The following is a 24242-nucleotide window of genomic DNA, read 5'->3' on the forward strand; positions in this document are numbered from 1 at the left end:
GGGACAATTAATTCACGGTGTTCTTATTTCAATTTCCAGGAGTGTATTTCAATAAGGAACCCATTCCAGAAATTTACTCTACGTATGTAAAATAAGTTTGAAGATCGGATCACTTGCAAATCTCCCACTTCACAGTACACACACAAACTGAGAAGAGGGCCCTGTCATCACTCGCCATTGTGATTATGACGTCACACACCATTTTCGTTCGACTACTACAACAGTTACGAAAAAATAGTGCGTTTGGCACCCGCAGGTTTCAGTGTTGCGCTGCACGGACGCACAGCACTCTCAGGTTTGAAGAGGGGGCCGTTCGTCAATAGGAGAGAACGCGACTAGGAGCAGAGTCCACGAAGGGTACCGTGGCCGAAGCGCCGGCTCCAGTTTTCGTCCAAAGTTGATCCGTTTGTTCGGAACGGGAGGCCGGATCTGTCGGCCACCTTTCGGCCGGTCGGCGATGGTAGAATCGATGCGTAAGTCCTGTGGTGTTTCTCAAACGATTTTACAGAAACTATTCGCTAAAAACTATTCGTTTTTGCTTCTCTTGCAGCTGTATATGTCAGGTTCATAACGAAGCGCATATCATTTCGTTTATGGGGAAAGTTATTGTGATATTAACGCGGAAGTAACACACCGCGTGAAATTTGAAAAAGTTTGCAATGAAAAATAGGCGTCGCTGTGGTTCTGCGTCTGGTGCATATTACATAATATGTTGCTGCTTATGAAATTTAGCTAACGTATAGAATTTTTCTTTAGACTTGTTTGGAGATCTCTATCTGTCACCAGTTTCGAGAAAATCGATCTGATGTAGAACACTTATTTGCTGTCGTGCCACGCCAATGAGAAAGCCACAGTGAAATATCCACAACATTCTTCATATTTCATAATCGGTTTGAGATATCGAAATGGGATTTTGGCAAATGACAGCATGCAAAGACGAGAGTATTTTTCCATATTTCTATTGTGTAAAACTTCATTTTCTACCGCATTATTGCGCTAACTGCAGACTTTTCCGATGAGAGAACGTAATTTTTAAGGACGATTGATAGCTGCTGAAATAAGAAATGCTATGGGTTTTGGAACAACATACGAGTGCAGACATTACACGTTTATTTTGTACCAAGGATGAGCTTTTTCATATGATACTGACCTCATTTTTCTCAGTTTCTCACTTAATAAACTTAACAAACTACCGATCAGAATTATCTCGCAGTTGTGTCTGCACGACATGTTAGTTAAATCAGACTGGGTAAATTCTCCGGTGTTGTGATTGTTGTTGTTGTGGTCTTCAGACTGGATTGATGCAGCTCTCTATGGTACTCCGCAAACTTCTTCATCTCCCAGTACGTACTGCGTCCTACATCCTTCTGAATCTGTTTAGTGTATTCATCTCTTGGTGTCCCTCTACGATTTTTACCCTCCACGCTGCCCTCCAATACTGAATTGGTGATCCCTTGATGCCTCAGAATGTGTTCCACCAACGGATCCCTTCTTGTAGTCAAGTTGTGCCACAAATTTCTCTGCTCTCCAATTCTATTCAATACCTCCTCATTAGTTACGTGGCAAAGGAATAAAATTTTAACATGGCAACCAGAGAAATGTGTAGGTGTTTCTCAAAATTTGCCTCTGTTGACACTTCTCTGAAAGTTACAAATGAATAACAAGCCAGACGAAAATAAATCGCTGCATTTCCGCGGTAATGGTTTTATATACTAACCAAAGCAGAGGTGACAGCTTTTCGAATGGTCACCACGCAAGTGTCGGTGTAGAGAGGCCCTGCTTAATATTTCCAGAAAGTGTGAGTGTAGGCTTCAAGTCAGAACGCCACTTCCCCTCCAACACTCTGCATTTCCCCTGCAGCGCCTGCCCACAGCCCCCACCACCACCACCCACCCCATGCGTGCACTGCCTGCCGCCAGCGCATCTGCTCGCCACTGTACTCTGTGCAGACTCTACTCGAAACACCGACCCCTCTGACCGTGCGATTGTCTCCTGCTGCAGAGCTCGCGTGTCAGAACCCACTGCCTCCACAGTGTGCGTACTGCCAAGTGGGAGGTGTGAAAGTTATGCAATCTTCAAACTCACTTTAAATGCAAACTGTTCTTTATCAAAACATTATTTACTTTTTCCCCAGTACAGCACCTAAAAGCCTGTAATAAGAAATGTGAAACTCCCCATATAACTGTATATAAAATGCTTGTGGTACTGATGCTGCGCCACATTTGCGTAGATACTCAAGGTTTAGAAAACTTGTAAAGTCTCCATTGTAAGGAAAATATGATCCTGATGATGAGGACGTATGCAAACCTTCGGAACCTCGAGTCTCTACTTAATGTCATGTAGCTTGAATATAAAGACTTTTGTTCTGTGCCGGCCGGAGTGGCCGTGCGGTTATAGGCGCTACAGTCTGGAACCGTGTGACCGCTACGGTCGCAGGTTCGAATCCTGCCTCGGGCATGGATGTGTGTGATGTCCTTAGGTTAGTTCGGTTTAAGTAGTTCTAGGGGACTGATGACCATAGATGTTAAGTCCCATAGTGCTCAGAGCCATTTGAACCATTTTTGAAACCATTCGGACTGGACGTATTGATCTAGTCACACGAAATGCTGAAGATGTGATGACCAGTGCAGATATGATGTGAATGACCTCAGCCAATGTCTCACTATTAGTTCGCTGTGGAATATCACTGAAAACTGTAATCAACACAATTTTGTTATTGAGACGATGTGATCAAACACAGTTTCATTTCGAAACCTATTAATCCACGATGATACTAGACAACTATCATTGCAGCATAAGATCTATTTTAGTAACACCAGGTATCCTTATATCGTTGTGTTTATTTGAAATACTGTGTTACATGACCAAGTACAATGCAAGTGCCATTAAATTTACAGTTACACATATATGAGTTCGAAAACTATCTTGCTAATCACCCGATAGAGTAAAAAAATGTGATTGGTGCTGTTCACCGTTAAGTACGCATCTTCTGCAATAACAGCTTCTCGAGTATTTTATCACGTCAGTTCGCAGAGTGTCCACGCGTTACGAATTGTTGCGGCAAGAAACCTGAGAAAATGTTTTTTCATTGGCACGTCGTAAAAATCTTCATTTGAATATCTGATCTGATTTATCAGTACGATGCGGTAGTCATAAAGTTTTAATTATCACTGCAGAAAAAAGAAAGTTCCTTAAATAATTTTTTGTTTGTCTGTACATTCATGTCTGCAGTCGAGTGCTCATTGAAATTCTCAGGTGTTCCGTAGCACGCCGCTAGCAGGGAGAAAACAAAATGACGCGGACCACTGATGAAGCTGAGTACTGCACTATGGGTGGTAGCTGAGTACTGCACTAATGGGTGGTAGCTGAGTACTGCACTAATGGGTGGTAGCTGAGTACTGCACTAATGGGTGGTAGCTGAGTACTGCACTATGGGTGGTAGCCGAGTACTGCACTATGGGTGGTAGCCGAGTACTGCACTATGGGTGGTAGCTGAGTACTGCACTAATGGGTGGTAGCTGAGTACTGCACTAATGGGTGGTAGCCGAGTACTGCACTATGGGTGGTAGCTGAGTACTGCACTAATGGGTGGTAGCTGAGTACTGCACTAATGGGTGGTAGCTGAGTACTGCACTAATGAGTGGTAGCCGAGTACTGCACTAATGGGTGGTAACTGAGTACTGCACTAATGGGTGGTAGCCAAGTACTGCACTAATGGGTGGTAGCCGAGTACTGCACTATGGGTGGTAGCTGAGTACTGCACTAATGGGTGGTAGCTGAGTACTGCACTAATGGGTGGTAGCTGAGTACTGCACTAATGGGTGGTAACTGAGTACTGCACTAATGGGTGGTAGCTGAGTACTGCACTAATGGGTGGTAGCTGAGTACTGCACTAATGGGTGGTAGCCGAGTACTGCACTAATGGGTGGTAGCAGAGTACTGCACTAATGGGTGGTAACTGAGTACTGCACTAATGGGTGGTAGCTGAGTACTGCACTAATGGGTGGTAGCTGAGTACTGCACTAATGGGTGGTAGCCGAGTACTGCACTAATGGGTGGTAGCCGAGTACTGCACTAATGGGTGGTAGCCGAGTACTGCACTAATGGGTGGTAGCTGAGTACTGCACTAATGGGTGGTAGCCGAGTACTGCACTATGGGTGGTAGCTGAGTACTGCACTAATGGGTGGTAGCTGAGTACTGCACTAATGGGTGGTAGCTGAGTACTGCACTAATGGGTGGTAGCCGAGTACTGCACTAATGGGTGGTAGCCGAGTACTGCACAAATGGGTGGTAACTGAGTACTGCACTAATGGGTGGTAGCCGAGTACTGCACTAATGGGTGGTAGCCGAGTACTGCACTATGGGTGGTAGCTGAGTACTGCACTAATGGGTGGTAGCTGAGTACTGCACTAATGGGTGGTAGCTGAGTACTGCACTAATGGGTGGTAACTGAGTACTGCACTAATGGGTGGTAGCTGAGTACTGCACTAATGGGTGGTAGCTGAGTACTGCACTAATGGGTGGTAGCTGAGTACTGCACTAATGGGTGGTAGCCGAGTACTGCACTAATGGGTGGTAGCCGAGTACTGCACTAATGGGTGGTAGCCGAGTACTGCACTAATGGGTGGTAGCTGAGTACTGCACTAATGGGTGGTAGCCGAGTACTGCACTATGGGTGGTAGCTGAGTACTGCACTAATGGGTGGTAGCTGAGTACTGCACTAATGGGTGGTAGCTGAGTACTGCACTAATGGGTGGTAGCCGAGTACTGCACTAATGGGTGGTAGCCGAGTACTGCACAAATGGGTGGTAACTGAGTACTGCACTAATGGGTGGTAGCCGAGTACTGCACTAATGGGTGGTAGCCGAGTACTGCACTATGGGTGGTAGCTGAGTACTGCACTAATGGGTGGTAGCTGAGTACTGCACTAATGGGTGGTAGCTGAGTACTGCACTAATGGGTGGTAACTGAGTACTGCACTAATGGGTGGTAGCTGAGTACTGCACTAATGGGTGGTAGCTGAGTACTGCACTATGGGTGGTAGCCGAGTACTGCACTATGGGTGGTAGCCGAGTACTGCACTATGGGTGGTAGCTGAGTACTGCACTAATGGGTGGTAGCTGAGTACTGCACTAATGGGTGGTAGCCGAGTACTGCACTATGGGTGGTAGCTGAGTACTGCACTAATGGGTGGTAGCTGAGTACTGCACTAATGGGTGGTAGCTGAGTACTGCACTAATGAGTGGTAGCCGAGTACTGCACTAATGGGTGGTAACTGAGTACTGCACTAATGGGTGGTAGCCAAGTACTGCACTAATGGGTGGTAGCCGAGTACTGCACTAATGGGTGGTAGCCGAGTACTGCACTAATGGGTGGTAGCTGAGTACTGCACTAATGGGTGGTAGCCGAGTACTGCACTATGGGTGGTAGCTGAGTACTGCACTAATGGGTGGTAGCTGAGTACTGCACTAATGGGTGGTAGCTGAGTACTGCACTAATGGGTGGTAGCCGAGTACTGCACTAATGGGTGGTAGCCGAGTACTGCACAAATGGGTGGTAACTGAGTACTGCACTAATGGGTGGTAGCCGAGTACTGCACTAATGGGTGGTAGCCGAGTACTGCACTATGGGTGGTAGCTGAGTACTGCACTAATGGGTGGTAGCTGAGTACTGCACTAAAGGGTGGTAGCTGAGTACTGCACTAATGGGTGGTAACTGAGTACTGCACTAATGGGTGGTAGCTGAGTACTGCACTAATGGGTGGTAGCTGAGTACTGCACTAATGGGTGGTAGCTGAGTACTGCACTAATGGGTGGTAGCCGAGTACTGCACTAATGGGTGGTAGCCGAGTACTGCACTAATGGGTGGTAGCCGAGTACTGCACTAATGGGTGGTAGCTGAGTACTGCACTAATGGGTGGTAGCCGAGTACTGCACTATGGGTGGTAGCTGAGTACTGCACTAATGGGTGGTAGCTGAGTACTGCACTAATGGGTGGTAGCTGAGTACTGCACTAATGGGTGGTAGCCGAGTACTGCACTAATGGGTGGTAGCCGAGTACTGCACAAATGGGTGGTAACTGAGTACTGCACTAATGGGTGGTAGCCGAGTACTGCACTAATGGGTGGTAGCCGAGTACTGCACTATGGGTGGTAGCTGAGTACTGCACTAATGGGTGGTAGCTGAGTACTGCACTAATGGGTGGTAGCTGAGTACTGCACTAATGGGTGGTAACTGAGTACTGCACTAATGGGTGGTAGCTGAGTACTGCACTAATGGGTGGTAGCTGAGTACTGCACTATGGGTGGTAGCCGAGTACTGCACTATGGGTGGTAGCCGAGTACTGCACTATGGGTGGTAGCTGAGTACTGCACTAATGGGTGGTAGCTGAGTACTGCACTAATGGGTGGTAGCCGAGTACTGCACTATGGGTGGTAGCTGAGTACTGCACTAATGGGTGGTAGCTGAGTACTGCACTAATGGGTGGTAGCTGAGTACTGCACTAATGAGTGGTAGCCGAGTACTGCACTAATGGGTGGTAACTGAGTACTGCACTAATGGGTGGTAGCCAAGTACTGCACTAATGGGTGGTAGCCGAGTACTGCACTATGGGTGGTAGCTGAGTACTGCACTAATGGGTGGTAGCTGAGTACTGCACTAATGGGTGGTAGCTGAGTACTGCACTAATGGGTGGTAACTGAGTACTGCACTAATGGGTGGTAGCTGAGTACTGCACTAATGGGTGGTAGCTGAGTACTGCACTAATGGGTGGTAACTGAGTACTGCACTAATGGGTGGTAGCTGAGTACTGCACTAATGGGTGGTAGCTGAGTACTGCACTAATGGGTGGTAGCCGAGTACTGCACTAATGGGTGGTAACTGAGTACTGCACTAATGGGTGGTAGCTGAGTACTGCACTAATGGGTGGTAGCTGAGTACTGCACTAATGGGTGGTAGCCGAGTACTGCACTAATGGGTGGTAGCCGAGTACTGCACTATGGGTGGTAACTGAGTACTGCACTAATGGGTGGTAGCTGAGTACTGCACTAATGGGTGGTAACTGAGTACTGCACTAATGGGTGGTAGCTGAGTACTGCACTAATGGGTGGTAGCTGAGTACTGCACTAATGGGTGGTAGCTGAGGACTGCACTAATGGGTGGTAGCCGAGTACTGCACTAATGGGTGGTAGCAGAGTACTGCACTAATGGGTGGTAACTGAGTACTGCACTAATGGGTGGTAGGTGAGTACTGCACTAATGGGTGGTAGCTGAGTACTGCACTAATGGGTGGTAGCCGAGTACTGCACTAATGGGTGGTAGCCGAGTACTGCACTAATGGGTGGTAGCCGAGTACTGCACTAATGGGTGGTAGCTGAGTACTGCACTAATGGGTGGTAGCCGAGTACTGCACTATGGGTGGTAGCTGAGTACTGCACTAATGGGTGGTAGCTGAGTACTGCACTAATGGGTGGTAGCTGAGTACTGCACTAATGGGTGGTAGCCGAGTACTGCACTAATGGGTGGTAGCCGAGTACTGCACAAATGGGTGGTAACTGAGTACTGCACTAATGGGTGGTAGCCGAGTACTGCACTAATGGGTGGTAGCCGAGTACTGCACTATGGGTGGTAGCTGAGTACTGCACTAATGGGTGGTAGCTGAGTACTGCACTAATGGGTGGTAGCTGAGTACTGCACTAATGGGTGGTAACTGAGTACTGCACTAATGGGTGGTAGCTGAGTACTGCACTAATGGGTGGTAGCTGAGTACTGCACTAATGGGTGGTAGCTGAGTACTGCACTAATGGGTGGTAGCCGAGTACTGCACTAATGGGTGGTAGCTGAGTACTGCACTAATGGGTGGTAACTGAGTACTGCACTAATGGGTGGTAGCCGAGTACTGCACTAATGGGTGGTAGCCGAGTACTGCACTAATGGGTGGTAGCCGAGTACTGCACTAATGGGTGGTAGCTGAGTACTGCACTAATGGGTGGTAGCCGAGTACTGCACTATGGGTGGTAGCTGAGTACTGCACTAATGGGTGGTAGCTGAGTACTGCACTAATGGGTGGTAGCTGAGTACTGCACTAATGGGTGGTAGCCGAGAACTGCACTAATGGGTGGTAGCTGAGTACTGCACTAATGGGTGGTAGCCGAGTACTGCACTAATGGGTGGCAGCTGAGTACTGCACTAATGGGTGGTAGCTGAGTACTGCACTAATGGGTGGTAGCTGAGTACTGCACTAATGGGTGGTAGCTGAGTACTGCACTATGGGTGGTAGCCGAGTACTGCACTATGGGTGGTAGCCGAGTACTGCACTATGGGTGGTAGCTGAGTACTGCACTAATGGGTGGTAGCTGAGTACTGCACTAATGGGTGGTAGCCGAGTACTGCACTATGGGTGGTAGCTGAGTACTGCACTAATGGGTGGTAGCTGAGTACTGCACTAATGGGTGGTAGCTGAGTACTGCACTAATGGGTGGTAGCTGAGTACTGCACTAATGAGTGGTAGCCGAGTACTGCACTAATGGGTGGTAACTGAGTACTGCACTAATGGGTGGTAGCCGAGTACTGCACTAATGGGTGGTAGCCGAGTACTGCACTATGGGTGGTAGCTGAGTACTGCACTAATGGGTGGTAGCTGAGTACTGCACTAATGGGTGGTAACTGAGTACTGCACTAATGGGTGGTAGCTGAGTACTGCACTAATGGGTGGTAGCTGAGTACTGCACTAATGGGTGGTAGCCGAGTACTGCACTAATGGGTGGTAGCCGAGTACTGCACTAATGGGTGGTAGCTGAGTACTGCACTAATGGGTGGTAGCTGAGTACTGCACTATGGGTGGTAGCCGAGTACTGCACTATGGGTGGTAGCTGAGTACTGCACTAATGGGTGGTAGCTGAGTACTGCACTAATGGGTGGTAGCTGAGTACTGCACTAATGGGTGGTAGCTGAGTACTGCACTAATGGGTGGTAGCCGAGTACTGCACTATGGGTGGTAGCTGAGTACTGCACTAATGGGTGGTAGCCGAGTACTGCACTAATGGGTGGTAGCTGAGTACTGCACTAATGGGTGGTAGCTGAGTACTGCACTAATGGGTGGTAGCTGAGTACTGCACTAATGGGTGGTAGCTGAGTACTGCACTATGGGTGGTAGCCGAGTACTGCACTATGGGTGGTAGCTGAGTACTGCACTAATGGGTGGTAGCTGGGTACTGCACTAATGGGTGGTAGCTGAGTACTGCACTAATGGGTGGTAGCTGAGTACTGCACTAATGGGTGGTAGCCGAGTACTGCACTAATGGGTGGTAGCCGAGTACTGCACTAATGGGTGGTAGCCGAGTACTGCACTAATGGGTGGTAGCCGAGTACTGCACTAATGGGTGGTAGCCGAGTACTGCACTAATGGGTGGTAGCTGAGTACTGCACTAATGGGTGGTAGCTGAGTACTGCACTAATGGGTGGTAGCCGAGTACTGCACTAATGGGTGGTAGCCGAGTACTGCACTATGGGTGGTAGCTGAGTACTGCACTAATGGGTGGTAGCTGGGTACTGCACTAATGGGTGGTAGCTGAGTACTGCACTAATGGGTGGTAGCTGAGTACTGCACTAATGGGTGGTAGCCGAGTACTGCACTAATGGGTGGTAGCCGAGTACTGCACTAATGGGTGGTAGCCGAGTACTGCACTAATGGGTGGTAGCTGGGTACTGCACTAATGGGTGGTAGCTGAGTACTGCACTAATGGGTGGTAGCTGAGTACTGCACTAATGGGTGGTAGCTGAGTACTGCACTAATGGGTGGTAGCTGAGTACTGCACTATGGGTGGTAGCCGAGTACTGCACTATGGGTGGTAGCTGAGTACTGCACTAATGGGTGGTAGCTGGGTACTGCACTAATGGGTGGTAGCTGAGTACTGCACTAATGGGTGGTAGCCGAGTACTGCACTAGTGGGTGGTAGCCGAGTACTGCACTAATGGGTGGTAGCCGAGTACTGCACTAATGGGTGGTAGCCGAGTACTGCACTAATGGGTGGTAGCCGAGTACTGCACTAATGGGTGGTAGCTGAGTACTGCACTAATGGGTGGTAGCCGAGTACTGCACTAATGGGTGGTAGCCGAGTACTGCACTAATGTGAGGTAGCTGAGTACTGCACTAATGGGTGGTAGCCGAGTACTGCACTAATGGGTGGTAGCCGAGTACTGCACTAATTGGTGGTAGCTGGGTACTGCACTATGGGTGGTAGCTGAGTACTGCACTAATGGGTGGTAGCTGAGTACTGCACTAATGGGTGGTAGCTGAGTACTGCACTAATGTGGCGCTGGGATTCCAAAGTGTACCGCGTCTGCTGGCACCTACCTGCAAACAAACAAAAGTGCAATTGCACAGCTTTATTTCACGGACGTGACGGTTAAGACCTTATGACGTCCCTTCGTATTGCTACTATTTTGTACTCTACATTCTTTCTTGTCTGTATTAGTAGTACTATAATTTTTCTCGATGTGAGTGACAGTCGCAGTTTTGATAACCGCGGGAGAGGTAGCCATGTTCTTGGTGCGCAATCATTTCTTTATAGAAAAGATGTTGATATTCTCGTTGAGGATCCAACAGCTTATTTTGATTGGGAAAAAGCGTATTTCCGCCATCAGTTGTACAATTATATGTTTATTCTCTACCGATTTCGATTGCTATGATCATCTTCAAGGAGAAAAATTTTCTACGTCTATGGATCGACCATACATTTCCGTTATCTACAGGGCATACAAATGTAGAACGTATATGATTGTCATAATAGTCTGTCTTAATGAAGTCCATACAAGCACGTTGTGCAGAATAGAGCACATTCGAGTGCACCTGCCATTGGCTGGCTCTGAGCACTATGGGACTCAACATCTTAGGTCATAAGTCCCCTAGAACTTAGAACTACTTAAACCTGACTAACCTAAGGACATTACACACACCCATGCCCGAGGCAGGATTCGAACCTGTGACCGCAGCAGCCTCGCAGTTCCGGACTGCAGCGCCAGAACCGCACGGCCACCGCGGCCCCTGCCATTGGATGATGACAAACGTGCACTACTAAAAATAAATGTAAATGTCGTGTGACTAGGGCCTCCCGTCGGGTAGACCGTTCGCCGGGTGCAAGTCTTTCGATTTGACGCCACTTCTGCGAGTTGCGCGTCGATGGGGATGAAATGATGATGATTAGGACAACACAAAGCCCAGTCCCTGAGCGGAGAAAATCTCCGACCCAGCCGGGAATCGAACCCGGGCCATTAGGATTGACATTCTGTCGCGCTGACCACTATTTTCATTTTGTTCGATATTGTTCGTTGCGTTTGGTCTGGGCGGACGGCACAAGACATCCGTTCAAGTTGATCGTTGTCTCTTTGACTCAGTTTTTTTTTTTTATCACAGAGAGCACGCAGCACTCTGACCGAACACGCTGAGCTACCGTGCCGCAGCATCCACCCAGCTACCGGGGGCGGACAGGTGTGGTACTGTAATTGTGCCATGGCACAGCGTGTTCATATGGACTATATTAAGCCAGTCTATTGTGACAATAGTGTATGGTCTACTTTTGTATGTCTCGTACATGACCAAAGTGTGCAGTCGATCCGTTGACGTCCAATGTTTTTCTCCTTGAAGATGATTGGGAAACCGGTAGAGAAACATAAAGTTGTGCAGCTGATGGCACAAGTGTGCTTTTCCCAAATTTAACAGCTGTAGATAAACATCTGCGAAAAGATTATCTGTGCATCTTCCCCGGATTTAGGTCTCGCATCTAGCCATTTTTGCATGTACTTCATTACTCTACAAGCCATCATATGGTTTGTGGCGGAGGTTATTTTGTGTACCACCGTTACTCCCCAACTTCCCTGTTCCAATCGCGGGCAGTCTGCTGGAAAAATCGCTGCTGATATCCCTCCGCGTGTGATCTCCAGGCTCTCTAACTTTCCCTTGGCGACCTTTTCGCGTCACGTACGTGCGAGGAAGCAGTGCGCTGGTTGATTAAGTACCCTATCGGAATTTTCGACTGTTAATTACACAGTCATACGGTAAGCATCTCCTGTAGCGCTTGCCATGAGAGATAGATGAGCATCTACGTGACTCTTTTCCGCTTACTGTGCTAAGTATCATCAAACCAGTCCACTATATGAAACGATAAAGTGACAATTCCCATAAATATTTCCAACTTTAAAAAATGGTTCAAATGGCTCTGAGCACTATGGGACTTAACATCTATGGTCATCAGTCCCCTAGAACTTAGAACTACTTAAACCTAACTAACCTAAGGCCATCACACAACACCCAGCCATCACGAGGCAGAGAAAATCCCTGACCCCGCCGGGAATCGAACCCGGGAACCCGGGCGTGGGAAGCGAGAACGCTACCGCACGACCACGAGATGCGGGCTCCAACTTTAAAATGGTCGTCCCTGATTACGGCGATATGTTATGCCACCACTCTCCCCCAAGAAAGCACGTGTTCGTACTATGGTTGTTGTCTTGCAAACGTCCCCATCTGTTGATTCAGGGATGAAGACGTGCTGCACGATCCGTTACAGCCATGCGGATAAGTTGCCTGTCATCTCGACTGCTAGTGATACGAGGCCGTTGGGATCCAGCACGGCGTTCCGTATTTCTCTCCTGAACCCTCCGATTCCATATTCTGCTGTCATTGGATCTCGACCAACGCGAGCAGCAATGGCGCGATACGATAAACCGCAATCGCGATAGGCTACAATCCGACCTTTATCAAACTCGGAAACTTGGAAGTACGCATTTCTCCTCGTTACACGAGGCATCACAACATTTCAGCAGGCAACTCTGGTCAATTGTTGTTTGAGAAATCGGTTGGAAACGTTCAAAATGGTTCAAATGGCTCTGAGCACTATGGAACCTAACATCTGAGGTCATCAGTCCCCTAGACTTAGAACTACTTAAACCTAACTAACCGTCCGCATCTCGTGGTCGTGCGGTAGCGTTCTCGCTTCCCGCGCCCGGGTTCGATTCCCGGCGGGGTGAGGGATTTTCTCTGCCTCATGATCACTGGGTGTTGTGTGATGTCCTTGTCCGCATCTCGTGGTCGTGCGGTAGCGTTCTCGCTTCCCACGCCCGGGTTCCCGGGTTCGATTCCCGGCGGGGTCAGGGATTTTCTCTGCCTCGTGATGGCTGGGTGTTGTGTGATGTCCTTAGGTTAGTTAGGTTTAAGTAGTTCTAAGTTCTAGGGGACTGATTACCTAAGATGTTAAGTCCCATAGTGCTCAGAGCCATTTTTTGTGATGTCCTTAGGTTAGTTAGGTTTAAGTAGTTCTAAGTTCTACGGGACTGATGACCACAGATGTTAAGTCCCATTGTTCTCAGAGCCATTTGAACCTAACTAACCTAAGGACATCACACACATCCATGTCCGAGGCAGGATTCGAACCTGCGACCGTAGCAGCAGCGCGGTTCCGGACTCGTACTGCTGTCCGTCCACAAAAACACTTTGGTGTTCGCTCAGATTTAACCCGATGGCCTCGTCTTCTAATGAGTTACAGTTAACAGGAGGAGACGAAGAGTAATTTCTGTCACAGTTATCGCCCGACTTGTTTTGGGGCTGCTGAAAGAGCGCAGCCTCCCCTGGAGAGCGTAATTCGCCGGCGCCCTTTGTCCTGGCGCTGCGCCACGTGGCGGGGTCCGGCGTCGAACTGTGATTTCGAGTGGCGCCGGGCCGCTGTCTCCCCCACACTGGCTGGGACAATGGCCGCGGGCCCGGATCGTTTTTAACGCCGGCCCTTTCGGGAAAGTTTGCCACTCAGTAACGTTTGAAAGCCACAGGGCGCGCCCTCAGGGTGGAGGGCGTCGAGTGCAGTTTAGCCGCGCCGCCACAATGTGGCCATTGTCCCGAGCCACAGGGGGCGCCGCAAGTAGCGGCGGCGGCGGCGGCGGAGGCGGAGGTGGAGGCGGAGGCGACGGGCGCCGCCTCACGTGGCGTCAGCGGACACACAGCACGTCGCGAACCGCGTGGTCCACGGTAAAGTCTGCGCCACCTAAACTCAGCATTTATTCTTGAGGATATTTTTGTTCTCTCGTTGCAACTAAAAACACCCGTGATTTTTTTCACCAGGCGCGTTACGCTTTATTGACCTAAAGCATCATCAGTGGTGTGTAGTTAAGTTATTTACATTTTGATTTACTTTTAGATCGTGCAGAGTATGTTGATTTGTACTTACGGCGATTTTCGTTTGATTTCTCCCTTACATTGCGAAATGCCGTCTGCTAGCACAACGTTGTTTTTCTGCGTTAAACACTGATAATTTTGGTCTAATTTTTAGTTGTTCTGTAGCACTATGCATTTCTTATGTTTTTCACACTACACTTTCGTGCATACCACTGTATTCTGGTCGTTTTTGTACTTCTAAGTATGTGTTGTGGTTTGTAGTGTTATCAGCTTAACCTTTCCACTACTTTGTCTTTGACCTACAACCTTTTTTTAATATTAGATTATTGTTTGTAAGTAATTCCATTTAATTATCTTTCTGTGTATTTATACACTGTGTAAGAGTAGGGAAGGAATAGCGATGAAGGGATTTTCTTCCTCGGTGTATGGGAGGGAGAAACTGAAGTGTACAGCAGTGTGATGGAGTGTTAGAGGAGAAAGTGAGGAGCAAGAAGTGAAATGAAGTTGTGAGGGCGGGGAGTCGTGGAAGCGTGTGTGGGGGTGAAGGATGGAAAAGGCTCTTTCCTTTTTCATGTAATTGCATCAATTATTTTATGTAAAGTCTAGTTTCCAGTATTTATTTCGTCATTGTGCAATTGCATATTTTGTGTTAATGCTTTTTGTATAAGGAAACTTTCTTGCAAAGGAAGGAGGTGTCTCTCTTTACTGATTTTTATAGTATTCACATCTTCTCCCTTTCCTAGAAAATTTCCTTATACAAAAACCATTAACACAAAATAAACGGTTGCTTAACGACCAAATAAATGTTGGAAACCAGACTCTATATAAATTAATTGATGAAATTACATGAAACAGAAAAGAGCCTTTTTTATCCTTCACTCCCTCCCACTCTCCATCAACCCCCCCCCCCCTCACATTTTCATTTCACTTCTTACTCCTCACCTTCTCCTCTAACTCACACTCCGTCACGCTGGTATAGACTTTCGTTCAGTCATAAATCCCTCCATCTCTATTCCTTCCATACTCTCACACAGTAAATACACAGAAAAATTATTAAATAGAAATACCCACATACAATGATCTAACAACAACAAAATCTTGTAGGTCAAAGACAAAGTAGTGGAAAGCTTATCTTGGCAACACTTCAAAACACAAACCACAACACATACTGGAAATGGAAATGACCGTTTGGCGTCATTGGCCGGGAGGCCCCTTACGGGGCAGGTCCGGCCTCCTTGGTGCAGGTCTTATTACATTCGACGCCACATTGGGCGACCTGCACTCCGGATGGGGATGAAACGATGATGAAGAGAGCACAACACCCAGCCCCTGAGCGGAGAAAATCCCCGACCCAGCCGGAACTCGAACCCGGGCTCGTAGGATGGCAAACCATCACGATGACCACTCACTCAGCTATCGGGGTGGACAACACGTACTTAGAAGTACAAAAACGAACAGAATAGAGTGGTGTGCATAAAAGTGTATTGTGAAAAACATAAGAAATGCATATTGCTGCAGGACAACTAAAAATTAGACCAAAATTATTAGTGTTTAATACAGAAAAAAAGCAACGATGTGCTAGCAGACGGCATTTCCCTATGTAAGCGAGAAATCAAGCGAAAATCACCGTAAGTACAAATCAACATACTCTGAACGAACTGTTTTTCGTTCTAAAAGCAAATCAAAATGTAAATAACTTAATTACAGACTACTGGTCATGCTTTACCTCAATAAAGCGAAACGCGTCTGATGAAAAATAATCACGCATTTTTGTAGTTGCATCGAAAGAACAAAAATACGCTCAAGAATTGTAAAGCACCTACGGACACTACGGCCACACAAATGAAGAACAGAGTCAGCGTTTATTAATTGAATATTTTGCCACAGAGCTGGATGTAATGATACTCACACGCCTTTATTCTACAGGAATTATAGTTGACATTGGTTGTTGAATCGCGCAACACTGCAGTTTTGCATTTGAGATGTTTCTCAGAAAACAGGTCTGAAATGTTTGTCTCTCTTTCCGTACTTGTATTTTGTGCGAATCGACAGGAGTTCAGCAGCAGTTTGTGAAGGCTGCCTGCCATACTTGTGAGCTCAACAGACAAATGACCAAACAAGCGATTCTATGGTGTCATAGAATTCACTATAATCGCACAACTGCTAAACTAATAAGTATTCACACAGATAAATGCTAATGCAGCTGAAACTTCATTACCCAGAAAATAAAATTTAAATCGTATAACTAAAAAGCAACCAACTAACTTTCCAGATTAAAAGAAAAGAATATGTTTCTAATTACGGCACCTGTATCATTCTGGAAACATCGATACGGTGAGACTGCAATTCAGTGAGCTACGATCCTCTGACGATATTTATTTTTTAATGACAAGGACCATCTCGTAACATATGGTGGGAGGACATGAGGAAGTGAGAAAAATTTGTCTTTAAAATATAGCCCGCATCTCGTGGTCGTGCGGTAGCGCTCTCGCTTCCCACGCCCGGGTTCCCGGGTTCGATTCCCGGCGGGGTCAGGGATTTTCTCTGCCTCGTGATGGCTGGGTGTTGTGTGTTGTCCTTAGGTTAGTTAGGTTTAAGTAGTTCTAAGTTCTAGGGGACTGATGACCATAGATCTTAAGTCCCATAGTGCTCAGAGCCATTTGAACCATTTTTTCTTTAAAATAGTGATTTATGTGCTCCCAATCAACACTGTTTAAGTTCAAGTTGGGTTGATTTCCAATTACTTTTATAAAAAAAAAAAGTAAAAAGCCTTAGCATACAATGATGAGATTTTTCTGATTAAGGCCGGCCGGGGTGGCCGAGCGGTTCTAGGCGGCTGTCCGAATTTCAATACACTGCGCATTGATCTTGGCCTGCCACGTACTCTGGATGATATTTTAGCGGATGACCCAGGAGCAGCTGCCCGCGTTCTTCGTTTTATCCACTTGACAGACCTGTCTAAGGACATTTGATTATGCTGTTTTCTTTTAATCCCTTGCCTGTTAATGTGCCTTTTATAGTGTTGTCCTTTTTAGTTGCTGTTTTAACCTTGCGCCTCACAGTGCATTCATAACTTAGTCTGGGCGCTAATGACCATTGTAGTTGTGCGCCGTAAAACCACAAAAAAAAAAGACGCTACAAGCGACCGCTACGGTCGTAGGTTCGAATCCTGCCTCGGGCATGGATGTGTGTGATGTCCTTCGGTTAGTTAGGTTTTTGTAGTTCTAAGTTCTAGGGAACTGATGACCTCAGATGTTAAGTCCCATAGTGCTCAGAGCCATTTTCTTTTTCTGTTTCACCTGCGTGATAATATTCAGGTTTATAAATACTGCATCTGTGCAGAAGGTCACTGAATGCTGTCTGGAAGAAAGGAAACTAATATGCAAATCACTTTACAAAGTCTGGGAAACTCACAAAAGGGACATGTACTGGATAGCATCGACTTCCGATCCCAGTATGATAGAGATCTAACGACAAAAATTGGTTACAAGTTGCAAAACAGAGTCGTAAATTATGAGCAATTGTGAGTGTACAAACTGTGGCAGGAGATTAGAGCGGCAGTTTCCCGGCCATAGATCATGTGGCTGACGGTTGCTTCGGTGCCGTGGCGAGCGGCTGGCGTGTACGCGGCGTTGGGAAAACCCGAGTGGACGATCAGCAGGGCCACGTATGGCCGTGATTGCGCTCTTGGAGAAATTTATATGGCACAGAAAAATTGATAAAAACAGAACTAGGAGTGACATGCAGGTGCGAGGTGGCACTCACGGAGAGAAAAATATGTAAAGCTAAATGTTGTGTACATAGTTCCGCATACTCAGCGCATACACAACTTTTCCACTAGAGCGCACCCCGCTAAGCACAACAGCGCAGGCGCAGCGCTCGTCCGTCTCCGCACTACGAGATGGCGCTGCCATAGAGATGGACCAAATTCTGCTTCCGCCGATCCGCGTATTAATATGTAACGCAGCCAATGAGATTGCTGCTAACGTAGAACCTTTCCTCCTCGCGGATCACACTCGCGCAGTGATACCTGAACACTCGAGGTATTATAACGAGTGTACAGACCGCCGATTAGTCAGTCTGTACCAATCTGCATTTGTCTGTACCAGTCTATAGTCAAGTTTCAGTCTGCGCCTAATAAGATTACCATATTCCTGTACATAGCCATGAAGATAAATGTATAGACACTTTGTCAAGTATCAGAGATATGTGAGAATAAGACTAACGTACCAAGACTAAATGAACGTCAGATTGTCAATTGTAAATAGTATCCAGAATCAAGCTGAGTAATTTTATGCTTATTACTATTTTAACAAATGTGTGTGAAAATTAATCAAGTTCTGTTTAAAGTCGGTCACCGTCAATCTGCTACTCTAAGCGTGCAAGTGGCATTTCTATCGTCTGACCTAACGGCAGAAGATAAACACGCCACGATAAGACCACGAGACATATTGCTGACACTCTCCTACCTCCTTAGAGCGACAAGTCAAATAATCTGATGGTGTGTGTACCGAAGGTCTTACAGTATGCACACCACACAAAATTATCTACACGCGCCACAAAAATATGTAATATTGTCTAAAAATTGTAAATTTATGAAAGTTCAAAAGCTAATATCTCGGAAATGCTTTCGCCGATTAATGTGAACAAAGTGTCTACGGATGCGGCTAGTAGAGCTGCATCGAGCAATCATAGCCGATTTAGCATAATCTGTACCATTTTCGAATGAGAGGTCGGAATATGGGATTCGACTGAGAGAAACTGTGTTTTTGGTAATAAATAAATTTGAAGAGACGAAACTAGCGGCAGCATTCTAAAGTTTAAAGCAGTAGATGAACAATAAAGTATGTATTTTTGTTTATTTATGTTAAGTATCAAAAATCCGGGAAATGCAATATCACGCCGCAAGAACATTGTTTGTGGAAAAACGGTGGCAGATACAGAAAACTGGACCTTAAATTGTTATTGCCCAGAAAATTTCCATATTTTTCAATATATCATATACGTTTTGATTCGTAATTTTTGCCAAACATTGTGTTGAGGTAGGCAGTCGTTCGAGGGTGCATAGGACGGCCATCTTTAATGACTGGACAGTTGGTTATGAGCGACGCTAAGAGCTGGACTTGCTGCGTATCTGGGTGTGGTAGTGGGTTGGTAGCCACGTTCGAAAGCGATCGTGTGGAGCGCAATATAGTGGTTTAGGGCAGCAGACAAGAGTGTATTCTGTGAATTGTGAATAGACTGGAGAGTGCCGTGATCGCGACGTATGAATTTTGTAGTGAAGTGTTGTAGCATCAATTGTTAAAGGCCGCCCGTACGTAAAAGCCCCTCACACTGCATTTAATGAACATAGTGAAGAAAAATACACCACTTGTTCAAATTATAAATCAACGTGAGTGACTCAATATTTTAAATTTCACGGCAATACCTGCCTGTATTGTTTTTTTTTATTTTATTTCATCTTAAAAACTGAGTTTACAACAGGCTAGAGCTGGCACCCTAGGACGAGAAACGTAGCCAAACATTGAGACCAACCACATCTCTGTGCCGCTGGGGGCTCGAGCCAAACTATTCAAACTTCAGTATGTAGTGCCCAGTACAGTCGTACTGTGCAGTGCAAAGGCAACGTAAACGCTAAATATAACACTCGCTCCAAAACGGTTACATCTACATGGATACTCTGCAAATCACATTTAAGTGAGTGGCATAGGGTCCATCGAGCCACTTTCACAATTCTCTTTTATTCCAATCTCGTACAGCGCGCGGAAACAACGAATACCTATACCTTCTACATCTACATCCATACTCCGCAAGCCACCTGACGGTGTGTGGCGGAGGGTACCTTGAGTATGTAAGGGGTCCGCAGGCCCTTACTACTTAGTTTGCATCAGCACAGGTCGACAGGGCAACTATCGATAGTGTGTTGGGTCGCGAGAGCGAGAGTCAGTCCAGGCAGTGTGTGTTGTAGTTTCCCGCGAGGCGGGCAGAGAGCTGGGCTGAAGCCAGCAGTTGTTGATTCATGAATTACCGACAAAGGGAGTGGCCATCGCCGCGGTTTAACCCCTTTGTGTTAGTATTATACGGGAAAGTGAAGAAGTTTAATTACAAGTGTAATCAGTGATATTTGTGTGCCGTTATTGAGATTCCGCGTCTACCGCGCCGGCATTATTTGGATTGCAGTGTTGGATTACAGTGATTGGATTTTGCGTGTGACGACGATGAATAACGAAGAAACCTGTGCTGAGATTAGCCGTTATTAACAGTGTATGGCGAAGGCAGTGGCTGTCTCCTTCTTTTGTGTTTTTGGTATGAATATAGGTCTTGATTAGTGAAGCTGTGTTTGTTGTTCTTCTTGCCACCAGACAGTACATTATTACAGTATTTGCGAAGGACAATATGGAATGTAACATCTCCTGAGCAGTCCAATCCGATTGCCAGCCCCATTAGGTACACGGTCACATTAATTAATTACTTAATTTGGGCTGCTATTCAGATCCGCGAACGAGCGGATACCCAAATTATAAGGGAGTGTTACAAGTACCTCTATCGGTTCTCCCTGCTATTCCAGTCTCGTATTGTTCGTGGAAAGAAGGATTGTCGGTATGCCTCTGTGTGGGCTCTAATCTCTCTGATTTCATCCTCATGGTCTCTTTGCGAAATATACTTAGGAGGGAGCAATATACTGCTTGACTCCTCGGTGAAGGTATGTTCTCGAAACTTCAACAAAAGTCCGTACCGAGCTACTGAGCGTCTCTCCTGCAGAGTCTTACACTGGAGTCTATCATTACTAAATGGTCCTGTAACGAAGCGCGCTGCTCTCCGTTGGATTTTCTCTATCTCGTCTGTCAACCCTGCTGAGCAGTATTCAAGCAGTGGGCGACCAAGCGTACTGTAACCTACTTCCTTTGTTTTCGGATTGCATCTCCTTAGGATTCTACCAATGAATCTCAGTCTGGCATCTGCTTTACCGACGATTAATTTTATGTGGTCATTCCATTTTAGATCACTCCTAATGCCTACTCCCAGATAATTTATGGAATTAACTGCTTCCAGTTGCTGACCTGCTATATTGTAGCTAAATGATAAATGATCTTTCTTTCTATGTATTCGCAGGACATTATACTTGTCTACACTGAGATTCAATTGCCATTCCCTGCACCCCCCCCCCCCGCCCCCATTGTTACAACCTCACAATATACTACAGCATCATCTGCAAAAAGCCTCAGTGAACTTCCGATGTTATCCACAAGGTCATTTATGTATATTGTGAATAACAACGGTCCTAAGACACTCCCCTGCGGCACACCTGAAGTCACTCTTACTTCGGAAGACCTCTCCATTAAGAATGACATGCTGCGTTCTGTTATCTAGGAACTCTTCAATCCAATCACACAATTGGTCTGATAGTCCATATGCTCTTACTTTGTTCATTAAATGACTGTGGGGAACTGTATCGAACGTCTTGCGGAAGTCAAGAAACACGGCATCTACCTGAACCCGTGTCTATGGCCCTCTGAGTCTCGTGGACGAATAGCGCGAGCTGGGTTTCACACGATCGCCTTTTTCGAAGCCCATGCTGGTTCTTACAGAGTAGATTTCTAGTCTCCAGAAAAGTCATTATACTCGAACATAATACGTGTTCCAAAATTCTACAACTGATCGACGTTAGAGATATAGGTCTATAGTTCTGCACATCTGTTCGACGTCCCTTCTTGAAAACGGGGATGAGCTGTCCCCTTTTCCAATCCTTTGGAACGCTACGCTCTTCTAGATACCTACGGTACACGGCTGCAAGAAGGGGGCAAGTTCCTTCGCGTACTCTGTGTAAAATCGAACTGGTATCCCATCAGGTCCAGCGGCCTTTCCTCTTTTGAGCGATTTTAATTGTTTTTCTATCCCTCTGTCGTCTATTTCGGTATCTACCATTAGGTCATCTGTGCGACAATCTAGAGAAGGAACTACAGTGCAGCCTTCCTCTGTGAAACAGCATTCTTCTATCGCACGTGACTCTGTTTCGCTCTAAGGAATTCAAACGTGTACATTTAGTAACGGAAGCCATCAAACCTGTATTCCGGACAGTGGAAATCAAAATGTCCTGTGGTGCCTCTCCTGGTTCCTGTCGGCCGGTCTGAGATCCTAACCTCCTCAAAAAAAAATATGCAGTTAATACCGGGCGGGATTATTTCTATCTGGGAGAATAAGAACTCTTCAGAAAATTTGCACTCTTTATCGCCCATTAGCTAATAGCTGTCTCGTGTGTGGGACGTAAACCCGTAAAGACAAGAGACAAGCAAGAAAGTTCACATTTCTTAAATTCTTAGGTCCGAGCATTTTTTTCTCTCCAATCTTGCTACAGCTTTACACTGAATGTCTTCCTTTCTGCGACAGAATCTATTACCTCTCGGAAGTTCGTCAAACGTTTTACTACTCAATACGAATAGTACCCAAGATTGGTGTGGTTTCTCGATTTGATTAAGTTTCTTTTGTCACTGTCTGCCATATAAAACGAAATAGGGCTTTCTAATATTACAGCAATTGTAATACACGCCAAATAAGCGAGACCTTTTTTTGGCACAAATGACGCAGCACGTGAAGGTTGCTGAGTGTGGACAGGTTACTCCTGTAACCGAAATTTGCAGATCTGAAGATGGTTTTAGAGGAACGGAAAGCGGGCATGTGAGTAAATATTTTGCAATCGAGACGGATTATAAGTAACATTACAGTCAAGGCATTAGCCACAAGGAATTTCTAAATGAGGCACCCTGAGGGTACGACCCAGCACGCACAACAGGATTCTTGGTTTTCTGTTCACGACAACGCTCGCTCACACACAGCCAATATCGTCAAGCAGTTCCTGGCAAAAGAGGGGGCGGTGCAGCTTGAATATCCGTCATCCTCGGCAGATCTCAATCCTTCAGACTTCTTCCTATTCCGTCGACTCAAACTCACTTTGAAAGGAAAGACATTTAACGATACTCCGGACGTCCAACGAAACGTGACGCGGCTTTTGAACACCCCATCCCAAAGGAAGACTTCGTGCAAAGTTTCCAGGACATGTATCGCAGAGCTCAGCGGAGCATAGTTATGGGAGGTGACTGTTTCGAAGGACAGTAAGGTAACTGTAGTTCACAGTTCATATACAGTAACGTTACAGGACTATTCACCGAACATAATTGTCAGAGATCGATTGTGAGTATTGATATTAAATTTTGTTGCATTCCCTTTAATAAGTTGTTTGTTGTTGTTGCTGTGGTCTTGTCCTGAACCTGGTTTGATGCAGCTCTCCATGCTACTCTATCCTGTGCCAGCTTCTTCATTTCCCAGTACCTACTGCAACCTACATCCTTTTGAATCTGCTTAGTGTATTCATCTCTTGGTCTCCCTCTACGATTTTTGTCCTCCACGCTGCCCTCCAATACTAAATTGGTCATTCTTTGATGCCTCAGAACATGTCCTGCCAACCGATCCCTTCTTCTAGTCGAGTTGCGCCACAAACTACTCTTCTGCCCAATTCTATTCAATACCTCCTCATTAGTTATGTGATCTACCCATGTAATCTTCAGTATTCTTCTGTAGCACCACATTCCGAAAGCTTCTATTCTCTTCCTGTCCAAACTATTTATCGTCCACGTTTCACTTCCATACATGGCTACACTCCATACAAATACTTTCATAAACGACTTCCTGAAACTTAAATTTATACTGGATGTTAACAAATTTTTCTTCTTGAGAAACGCTTTCCTTGCCATTGCCAGTCTACATTTTATATCCTCTCTACTTCGACCATCATCAGTTATTTTGCTCCCCAAATAGCAAAACTCCTTTACTACTTTAAGTGTCTCATTTCCTAATGTAATTCCCTCAGCATCACCGTAGTTAATTCGACTACATTCCATTATCCTCGTTTCGCTTTTGTTGATGTTCATCTCATATCCTTCTTTCAAGACACTGTCCATTCCGTTCAGCTGCTCTTCCTGGTCCTTTGCTGTCTCTGACAGAATTACAATGTCATCGGTGAGCCTCAAAGTTTTTATTTCTTCTCCATGGATTTTAATACCTACTCCGGATTTTTCTTTTGTTT

Source organism: Schistocerca nitens, chromosome 5, assembly GCF_023898315.1.
Source record: "Schistocerca nitens isolate TAMUIC-IGC-003100 chromosome 5, iqSchNite1.1, whole genome shotgun sequence".
NCBI classification, from domain to species: domain Eukaryota; kingdom Metazoa; phylum Arthropoda; class Insecta; order Orthoptera; family Acrididae; genus Schistocerca; species Schistocerca nitens.